At 36.8% G+C, this 11,342-nt stretch overlaps 1 pseudogene; it reads right to left on the bottom strand.

The window, feature by feature from the left end:
• Positions 1–5,169: 5,169 nt before the first annotated feature.
• On the bottom strand, positions 5,170–5,520 carry LOC149217261 (14-3-3-like protein GF14-C pseudogene; annotated as a pseudogene).
• Positions 5,521–11,342: the final 5,822 nt, after the last annotated feature.

Below are 11,342 nucleotides of genomic sequence, written 5' to 3'. Positions count from 1 at the left end.
CTTGGGATGGCTTCTGGAACTAGTGGGGATTTAAGTCAAAGGTATCAATCTCGATGAAGTTGTAGGAATACATGGACATGAACCATGTGATGCTATTATTGAAGCTGTTGGCCCCCAAATCTAGAAAATCCACTAGTCTATCTAGTTCAGATCGATCTTGGAATCCAATATCCAAGGAAGGATACATGATATGTCCTCCACATTTAGAGTGAATCTCAGGGCATAATCTCTCTAAAAATTTCTCTAGTCACCTAACTTATTTATCAAATGACTTCTCACATGGCACGGAGCAGCTTCTCCAAACCACTTCATCTAATGCCAAGAATTCTCCCCTTCCTTAAATATCAACTTATAATGACCCTCATTAATAGTGCTTCTCTCTATATATCCTTCTCTTCTGCTGCATATTTATGCTCCTGGAAAGTGAAAGTGACAGGATGATAGTTGTACCATCTAGTGAAGAATTTATGAAGAAAAAATTACGAGGGCGACCTCATTTTAATTCATAAATGTCATTCATAAATTCTTCATGGTGTTGTATCACATCAATCCATTAAGTTATTTATATTTTCGTTGGTAATGTTCCTTATGATTAGCTTCTACCAATACCACTAGCATGACTACATTGAAATGATTTCAGGTTTAAACATATATTATATCATTTCAGGTTATAATATATATTATTGAATGAATGGATTATAGTTCCAAGTCATCAATGGATAAAGAGGAGAATGCAGTGGCTACAATTGATTTGCACAATGTTCCAGGTCTAGGGAAGAAGGTATATGTTATACAATTGGGTAAATGTTGTCATCACTATATCATTGCGTGGTAAGGATAATATCTATGAAGATGTTATTTGATTCCTTTATGATGGTGTCTTCGCTACTACAACAACCTCCAAATTTCACTACATTCGAATTTTGGAGCATACTTCATTGTCATATAAAGTGTCTCCTCAGTCCTCAAGTATTATTTCATGTTGCTCTATATGTTATAAGTGTTCTTGAATGCTCTCAATTGTCATCGCATTGATTAGAACATCTATAGGTGCATTTCATTGGCACGATACCTTTGTGTGGTCAAACGACGCTTTCGGGTCACAATCACACCCACGTCTCTAGTAGTACTTTGGGAACATGTATAAAGTGGTGTTTTGATGTATATTTATTGTCGATAAAGATTGTATAAATTTTCTTGATGAGTTAGTGTGCTTTGTACTTGGTTCTATGTCTAAAATTCATCTTGTTCACCCCTTGCCCTATCACCCAGACTTAGAAAACTTTTGGTTGAAAAGTGAGCCCATTAACGCCAATATCGCATGAACACACTCTGAATCCTTAATGGGAAACCATTCATTGTTTGAAATAGCACCTTGTTCCCTCCTTGATGGTTATGAACACTCCCAAGGCACGAATCCCCTTCCTTGTCCCAAACTACGCCCTCTAAAATTGACTAAGTCTTCATTGAGCGCACTTCTTCGACTTGAAGAAGTGCGCCCTCCTTGAGCACATGAGAACACCTTGAAGGGATGAAGCTCCATCCTTTAGCCTTTCACAATACGTCATGCGCCCTCTTGACCCTTTGAGCACATGAGCGCACTTCAAAGGCACGAAGCTGCATCCTTTTTCCTTCGTCCTTGTGCTATGTGCCCTATTGGTCTCCTAAGCACATGAGCACAATTTGAAGGCATGAAGCTTCATCCTTCGTCCTTAGAAGTTTCACCATGCACCCTCTTTTGTCTCTTAAGTGTATGACACAAAGTGTCATTCTTCATTCTTCGGACTTGCGCCATGTGCCCTCCTTGAGAGCACTCCTTTGACCCAAAGGGATGTGCCCTCCTTGAGAGCACTCCTTCGACCTGAAGGAATGCACCCTCCTTAAGAGCACTGATTCAACCGAAAGGAATACACCCTCCTTGAGAGAACTCCTTTGACCTGAAGGGATGTTCCCTCCTTGAGAACACTCCTTCGACACAAAGGAATGCACCCTACTTCAAATGCTTCCACTTCATCCTTTGAACTTGCGCCATGCATCTTGCCTTAACTATATCCCTCTCTTGAGCACATGAGTGCATGCCAAATCCACAAATCCCTTCCCCTTCAAGCCTTAAGCCTTTCAAAGTGCGCCCAGAAGCCCAGAAACCCATTTTGTCCCTCTTTACCACATTGAAAAGGCATGAACAGAAAATATGCATAAAACATGGTAGAATAGGATATTTTTCAGGATGATGGTTGCTTGTCATGAGTGATTATAGATGTAGATATTCTAGAAACCTGATGGAAATCACACATGATGAAGGTTGGGTAAGAGAATAAACAAAGGAAGCACAAACGAATCAAGAACACAACTAAAACTTGATGATCGAAACACCCTAATACTCCAAGAATGAATACCCTTTGGAGGGTGGAAGCGCTATGATCAGAAGATGAACAAAGAATAGACACAGTGGCATTATTTCACGACTGAAGAATATCCATGTCATTAGTCGCTGTCAATCCCAGTCATCCAAGACAGTGACATGTCTAGTTTCATCATATGATGATGTGGAAGTCAAGATGCAATATTGTGATCATTAAAAAGGATAAACAAGTAGAAGTCCAAGAGTCATGTGTGAACTCAAGAGTCATGGAATTCCAAAGGAAATGTAATACCAAAAGTCATATGTAATTCCAAAATTCATTTGGAACTTCAAAGATTGTAGAATTCCAAAGGTCACTAGAAGTTAGAAATTTAAGAGACATGAGGATATGAAAGGTCACTCCTCAAGTTATAAATAAATCCTCATTTCTCATGTAAATAAATTTTAACCTTGGCTTCTCCCATAAGGCATAAGAGAGATAAGTTATTACTTTTGGGGAGCAAGTAGTGGCTCCAATGCTCCACTATTGGAGCAAGTGATGTTCGTTGTATTCATGCATCTTGGGACTTTTACTTAATATTTGAAGCCTGATGGCCAGCATGTTTTCATGCATGGATTATGAATGTTTATAAGACTATTCTATGAATTTTTATGATTCATGTTTTCTTTCACCAGTACTAAGGTAGTTGAACTATTTCAGTTATTTTAGTGCTTATCCTATTGATAATGTGTTGTAATGGTTATAACGATCGTCACATCTTTGTGGACTATTCTGCTGGATGTTAGACGAAACATTTATGTTTATTTGTGTATTTACTAGGGTGATACTATTAAATCTCTCGTAAAGGTTCACTTTTCTCCCCCCGCAGTAGAAGAACCTTGATGTACATGCATCTGAACATTCACCAGACACACTTTCTTGATTTGCAAAGGCACATATGTGATTCTCTCTCTCGCTGACAACTAAAGCCAAGGCATATCTTTAAATATATAGCAGTCGGGTTGTATTCTAGATGGGAATCCTACACCAAACTGTGTGAGGTCTATTTGGGACGTTATATTGGGGAGATCCCTTGTATGTTCGCAGTATCCAGTACCATCAATAGATGGTCATTGGTACAATGATTTTTACCTGGGAATTAAATATTTGCCTTTTCAATCTCATCTATTTCGCTCCCCAGTAAACATAATCATCTCTTTCCACTCATATTTTGTATAATATAATCGCATGAAGGTTAGTTGAGGTTTAATCATGGCCCAAAGGAGAAATATGGGCCAGGATAAATGACTTATCATCTCAAGATGACTTAATATTTTGTGGATCCCAAGAATAAAAGGTGTGGACTAATTCTCCTAATGAAAATCTAGGCATCGTCAGATCAACCACTCAAATTTACCTCCTTCACATTCATAATGATGCAGCTATTTATTTTTGGCACATTTTCTAGGTGATTGTTTGCATGTAACTGCCCATGGGATAAAGTTATACGTTGAGGACAGAAACAATTATTTTTCCAGCACAATCACCCTAGAGAAGGTTTAACATATGGTGAGATTTTTTTCAACATGCACATGATTATTAATGGTGATCTCATCTAAAATTTGATGAATTACTTTAAAGGTATGCCATCCATAATTCGTGAAAGGATTTTAATCTTCGAACACATGAAAGCATCTCTTCCTCCCAAGAAAATATCTTGAAAGTTGAAGTGTTAAATGCTTAATGTTTAGATTTACATATGTTAGACACCTAATCCTCTAAGGGTTGGTGTGGAAGCTGAACAGCCAAAAGGAGCCCAAGAGACCACTTGGAATATGAATCCAAGGGTCACACCATGTACTATAAATGTATATCATTTGTTAATAATAAGTGAACTCTCATGCTTATCTTTAATATTCTATTGTTTCCATGTGTGTGTTTAACATGGTATCAGAGCAGACGATATCCTGCCCTGCTCATATTTGAGCCACTAATTTTTGTGGTCTTTCTCTGTGTGTTTGTCAGACCTGAGCGTTGTCTAAAATATTCCAGAATCTATCTGCACCAGTCAGAGCACAGATCCCAATTTCGCTCTTTGCTCCTATAACTCTAGCTATTTTCTTGCCATTATACGCTGTCCCTATGCGTTATATCCATCTGTGCATTGAATGTCGTAGTCTGTGCATTAGCTACGTTATGCACTAATTTTCTGCGCATCCCAGTAGTTTTTGATATGTATTGGTGTTGATATATCTCCTGGGGTGTTGGCCATTTTATTTCAATTAATGAATCCTGTGCGTTCTTTTTGAAGGCTGGTGTATATTTGTTGTTTGTGCTAAAATATGGTACGGTCAAATCTCTGCTGAAAATTCATTCAATGCCCTGAGCGTTGGTTGGAAGGGTGTTTCTTTTTTGTGATGGTTGTTGCTCTTAATATGTGCGCTGTATGTGCTGAAGATTAAGGCTCTATTGTAGACAAAGAAATCAGTTTTGTGTATGGCTCATTGATTCATGTAACATATTTGTGCCTTCTCTGTCACACTGCCAATCAGTTCTTACCTTCTAGTCCATATATTCTCCTATTTCATTACTGCGCAGAGAAACGCTCCTTCACTCAGTGTTATTTGTGCCATTTCTATCCTACCATTCTGAATGTGCTCAGTCATTTCACTCAGCCATTTCTCTGTAATAATCTGCTAAAAAAAAATGCCATTATGGTCAGCTTGTTAGCACTGACACAACATTTTTGTACCTTCATGATCAAAGTGCTATCCTTGTAAGATTCTTCACCTAATGTATCAAACTTTGCAATTGCCTCGTCAAAGGCCTACTTGGCAAGTGTACAGACACGATCTGGTGAATTCAAAATATCATAATAGAATACAGAAAAGTTAAGGGCTAGTCCCAGTCTGATAGGGTGAGTTGGAGCCAACTCTGCAATCGCAATGTCCTGGGTTGCCTTGTATGCAAGAAACATGCTTTCAGCAGCTTCCTTCCTCTCAGCACTAGTTTTAAATTCTGCAAGATATCGATGGTAATCACCCTTCATCTTAAGATAAAATACCTTGGACTCACCAGATGTGGATGATGGGATAAGATGTGTATCCAGAAGACGTAGAATGCCATCAAAAATATTACTGAGCTCAGACTCAACTTTGCCTCTATATTCTCTTATCATAGTAACGTGTTCTTCATTTCCCACTCAATAATGTGGAGTTTTAGTTAGTTTGCGCACCAGTAAAGTAATTTGAAGGATCTAGTTAGGTGTAAAAGAAGCTATCCTCCCACTGCCATTGGTTCCTTTGTTTGTAATAGAGGACACTGTACATCAATGCCAATGCTTCCCATTCCACGAAGAAGAGAAACAATGAATATTATTTGGGTGTCCCTGTAAATTCATTTGGGTCGTGCCACATTTATAATATACATTGAACATTCTAATCTCTATTAATGGACTCGAAAGGTAAATACGCGTGTTTTTGTTATTTTTGAGGTATCTGGGCGTGTTGTTTTTCATGGCGGTTGGAGGTTTCAATATGTTGGGTGTCAAAAGGCGCCCTCCATTTACATGCCAAAATCGTCCTCAATCCAAATTGACCAAGGACGATGCTCTCTCTATTTATGCTTGATTTTTCAGTTGAAGTTGTGAACAGTATTGTGCGTATGGATTCAGTATGAGAAATATAACAGCTAAAAATGTCATGTAGTTTTGCCACACTGAGGAATAATTGTTGGGGACCTCCTCCATGTGTTGGGCTGAACGATTTACTGAATGGGCACATTGGTTACTGTCCTTCCACATCGATCGTAGAACTTGTTCACACTTGTTGATGGTCTTCATGATTTGTTGATGACACATTTATGATTTGTTGTATTTGCCTCCAAATCTAATAAGCAATTATATATAGTCATGTTTCTAAAGGCTTTGTGGTCTTTGGAAGAAGCTAATAATTGATATCTAGATTCACGCTGTTGCAAAAATCATATGATTTTTTATTTTTAGGAATTGTAGGATGTATGCTTTGATTGAGGGGCTGCCAGATGCAGTTTCACTTCAGTGCCTAGCACGTGTGCCATTCACATTTCATCCTCAATAAACCAACTGGAGTTTACAAACGTTGGATTGATGGTCTGCGCAGAGATTGTTGCATGCTTACTGTGAAGGGTTAGTGACAGAGAGTACCTGTTGGTGATAATTATTAGTAGACCATCTTGCTTGAAGTATTTCGCTACCAATTCCATCCATGTACACTATTTGAAGGGGTTTGAAATTCAAGTCTAGCTGCATAGAATTCTGCTAATGGTTGGGTTGTCATATACTGATTTAGATTTCTGAAGAGATATGTTGTCTCCATCTCATCGTGTAACCAGGTTCTTTGCTTCCCAGCTACTTCTTCATTACAGTTTGTTGGCTAAGATGTTTTTTTCCTGTGTAATTTTGCGCACAATATGTTCATGGAAAAAATATGTCATATGGTATGAAATTGCATGGTATATGGAGGTATATTGAGAGCCTACATACTTGAATATTTTTTGAAGACAAAGTTGTAAGCCAATCAATTTTTGCAGTGATATTATTGTGAAATGGATAGAATCGACGTTGTATTAGAATTACTGAATACTCTAATACATTCTACTATGGAAAATACAATTATGATTGACAAAGCCATTGTCGCAGACATTCAAACTTGTTTGAAAAATGTACAAGAAAACATTGAATTTTTGCAGCTGGAGTCTCAACTTCAACAAGATGAGCTACAATAGAAAAGACATCATTCTGAATTGTTTTCTGTTTAGAACAATTCTCTCTTCAAGATTGACATAGACTCCCATCAGCAACAATAATATGAAGTTGAGGTTGATTCAGTTCCCAGTTCAAGAGAAAAGTTACATGCAGATGCAGAAGTTCATCCTATACTTCCCAAGTCGGTCATCAGACATTGGGAAGAGCTTGTCCACAACAAGCACAGAACTGGTCTTGGATATGACAAGGACGTGTCCTTTCATATTCCAGATTACTCAAAGCCCATCCAATTTCAAAGTGCTGGATTCCTTCATGACAGTTCACCTTTAGCTGTTCTAGATTATTCTCCTCTTCCACAACAACAAATTGTGAAATGCCAACACTGTGACCAAGTTGGCCATCTGAAATATCACTATTTTGATCTTCATCCATGTAAGCACTATCATAAAACTAGCCATTCTTCAAATAGATGCTTTAAAAACAAACCTCATGCAAGAACAAAGATTCATCTTGGATGGATCGCTTCTTGGCAATGGGCATCAACAACCAAGAATATATTTTAGTCATATGTCCGAGCTTGTTCTAGAGTATTGAACAATCTTGCAGTTGAGTTTTCTCCATCATCTCACCTTGTATCTGACAGGGGGGAAATGATGGTCTTCTACAAGCTTTAAAGCCACATCAAGCGAGCCTAAGCCACAACCTGCCATACCAGATTCAGAGTTGTAGCCAGAGACAAAGATGCCCCTGAGCATGCCTTCAATCGGTGATACCTCTTCAAAGAATTGGGGACACTTCCTCTAGCAAAAGAATTTAGCTTCTTGCCAGCTTTGGAAGAGTTCCGGGAATTTCATTAAGAATTCCAGAGTTGTTGGTCATCCTTAAACCATCACAGATTGAGACCTCCCTTTTCAGGTTGAGGTTCTCCCTTTTATGTAGGGTGAGACCTCCCTTTCATGGTTGAAGGTTTCCCTCTTCAAAACATTAGGAGCACTTCCTCTAGCAGAAGACCTGAGCTTCATGCCAGACTTGGAAGAGTTCCGGGAACTGCACTAAGCATTCCAGTGTTGGTGGTCATCCTTAAACCACCACCCTTTATACCAACATTTCAGAGAGCACATTCAGCCTAGTGTTGTCATGCATTTTTGCACATTTTGTATTACAACTCTCTTCTTGGACTCATACATAACCCTTCAGATTAAGGGGGGGAATGTTGGACACCTAATCCTCTAAGGGTTGGTGTGGAAGCTGAACAGCTAAAAGGAGTCACCACTTGGAATATGAATCCAAGGGTCACACCATATACTATAAATGTATATCATTTGTGAATAATAAGCGAACGCTCATGCTTATCTTTAATATTCTGTTGCTGCCATGTGTGTGTTTAACAACATAGTCTGAACTATTATCTCACCAGTATTTAAATGGGGCAAGAATAGTGTTGCATAAACTCTTCATTAATGGAGTTTTTACAGTAAGAGTTTCTATGGTTAAGTAATTGTAATGCTATAATTATAATTATAATTGGAACTAGCATGGACTTTTTAAAGTAAGAGTTTTTATGGTTAAGCAACTCTAATGTTAGAATTATAATTATAATTGGATCTAGCACAACCACATTAGTAAATGTGATTGATATACGCCTAAGGCATAGTTTTCCATCATTTATATGCCAAACAACTTTTATAAATAAGGCCAATTAGCATAATTTAATATTTTTTATTAATATTAGTATTACTAATATTATTTATGTTAATCTCATTAATAATAAAAATAATATTATTATTAATTAAATCTTTTTAATATTAAAGTAATATGAAACATAAAACCTAATTTTAATCTCTGAAATATGTTCAATATGATGTTTTATTTTCCATTTATAAATTACTTTACTCTTCCTATAATCATAACGGACCAAATTTGACAAAATACCAAATTTTTATATGATTCACAAGAAAATAAAATTCCAAAATTTAATAAATAAACTGAAATGATTCATAAAAAGCATTATATAGAAATCGATTTTTATAAATGATGTCAATCCACATAATTTAATATTATTTATTAATATTAATTATATTAAAAATATTAATGTCATTAAGAATAATATTATTATTAATATTAAAGTAATATAAAACATAAAATTTAATTTAAATCTCCAAAGTATTCTAAATATGATATTTTTTATTTTCCATTTATAAATTAATTTTACTCTTCTTACGATCATAAAGATCCAAAATTCACAAAATACCAAATTTTTATATGATTCACAAAAACATAAAATTCCAAATTTTAATAAATACACTGAAATTATTCACAAAAATTATTATTATTATTATTATTATTTTTTAAATAACTATAAATAAAGTGTATCACTGACCAAATAAAATATATTCTATCATGAAATTATATTAAAAAAAATATTTGAAATGTTTAAATTACTACTTCCTGTTGGGCTACCAGGGAAAGTTTTAAAATAATATATATTATCCTGTGTTTTTTTCTATATGGGATCCTACAGTTATTGTCCCTTGCCATTAACGGAAGAAAAAATAATTTTCCTTGTAAAGATAATTTTTTATTTTCCTGAACTAATAAAGAGTTGAAATATGCTAGTTTTAGAATGGCTCACCAGAAGAAATAGCTTGGTTATGATATAAGTGTGTTGCATTCCTGAGGGTGATACTATATATATATATATATATATATCTCAAGAAGGTTCACATAAGGGTCAAGAAAGAAGATTAACAAAAGATATTTAGGTTTCTTGGTTGATAAATATTTCTTTATTAGTCCCTGCCATCTGGCATTCGGCAGGGACTATAGTAATCGAATTGGTCTGAGTTAACATTAGTTCTTTGTCGCTGCCCGGTGTTATTCGGTGTTTATCATAAAGTTTGCAAATGCCCTGTGCGGGGATGTGCCGAGATAGCCTAAGTTACATTTCCACCTGAGACTTCGCCATCTTATTTGGCCTCTTCGCGAGGCGGAAGAGGCTCGAGCATAGCTTAAATTCCTTTTAAGCCCGGTGCATTCTCGCTAACCGTCAACGGGCTTGTTTTAATGTTAACATTAATTCGATAGGTACAAATGCTAGAGATTAATATTGCTTTTTCAGTGATCTCATAGATATACAGAAAATAAAACAAGTGGCATGGTTATGCATGAGGATACAAGTGGCAAACTAATATCGAAACTGTTCTGTTCATCAAACCTATTTCCACTGTCTTTACCAGAACTATTCATCAAACCTGTTTCGCCCTGTGAGGGAGGAGAATAACCCATGGCACTTAAGATGCAGGTTTGCTTTGAGGGAGGAGATCCACTGTCCAAGACGTTTGGTCAAAGTCGTTCTGCCTGTGATATTAACCACTGTCCAAGACGTTGGTCGAAGACGTTCTGCCTGTGAGATTAACCACTCTCCAAGACGCAGGTCTGCTTCCTGGATGGAGGCCTGCTTCTTAAGGTGAAATTACTAATCAGTATTTTTGACCTTCTACATGTAATATATCTCATCTCATTTTTTCAGGATATTAATTCACAACATTTTGAATTCTAATTTTCTGCAGAATGATCAATTTCCATTCAGAAGTTTACATAAGTTTACATATTTGTTGAAAGCATCAAAATTTCAAAACTGTAAACAAAACATCTTAAATTTTTTGGGGTTGCTGGTACTTACTGAATTTTACAGCTCCATTGGCATTCAGTGCGGCTCCATCAGCTTATGCTTATGCGTATTCTCCACCAAGTCTGGCCCCTTAATCAATTTGAGACTGTTCTCAACGAAACCAGCCTCATCATTCTCCATAAGCATAAGCTCATCTTTTAGCTGCCTCATCATTCACCATAAGCATAAGCTCATCTTTTCGCTGATACTACAGGGGAATTCCTGTTCCTCTTCACACATTTCGGCTTCCTATTCTACTTCACACATTTCTTCTACTTTTCTTCTACTGCTTCTTAACAGTAGCAAAGCAGAACATTTCTTCTGCTGCTTCTTAACAACACCACTCCCCAAGGCTGCACCCTTAATCAATTTGAGACTATTCTCAATGAAACCAGCCTCATCATTCTCCATAAACATAAGCTCATCTTTTAGCTGACGCTGCACCCGGCTTCCTATTCCGCTTCACACATTTCTTCTGCTGCTTCTTAACAGCACCACTCCCTTTCACAGAGACCTTAGCAACTTCACAAGTACCCAATGGAAGGCCAATGAAAGGCTCATAATGAACCTTATACTGCTCCTTGCC

This window comes from Pinus tabuliformis, chromosome 1_1 (assembly GCF_031772625.1).
Source record: "Pinus tabuliformis cultivar Carrire ecotype Pingquan chromosome 1_1, CPIR1, whole genome shotgun sequence".
Lineage (NCBI taxonomy): Eukaryota > Viridiplantae > Streptophyta > Pinopsida > Pinales > Pinaceae > Pinus > Pinus tabuliformis.
Note: the sequence above shows the minus strand (reverse complement) of the source record. Positions and strands in the feature narration are given on the sequence as shown.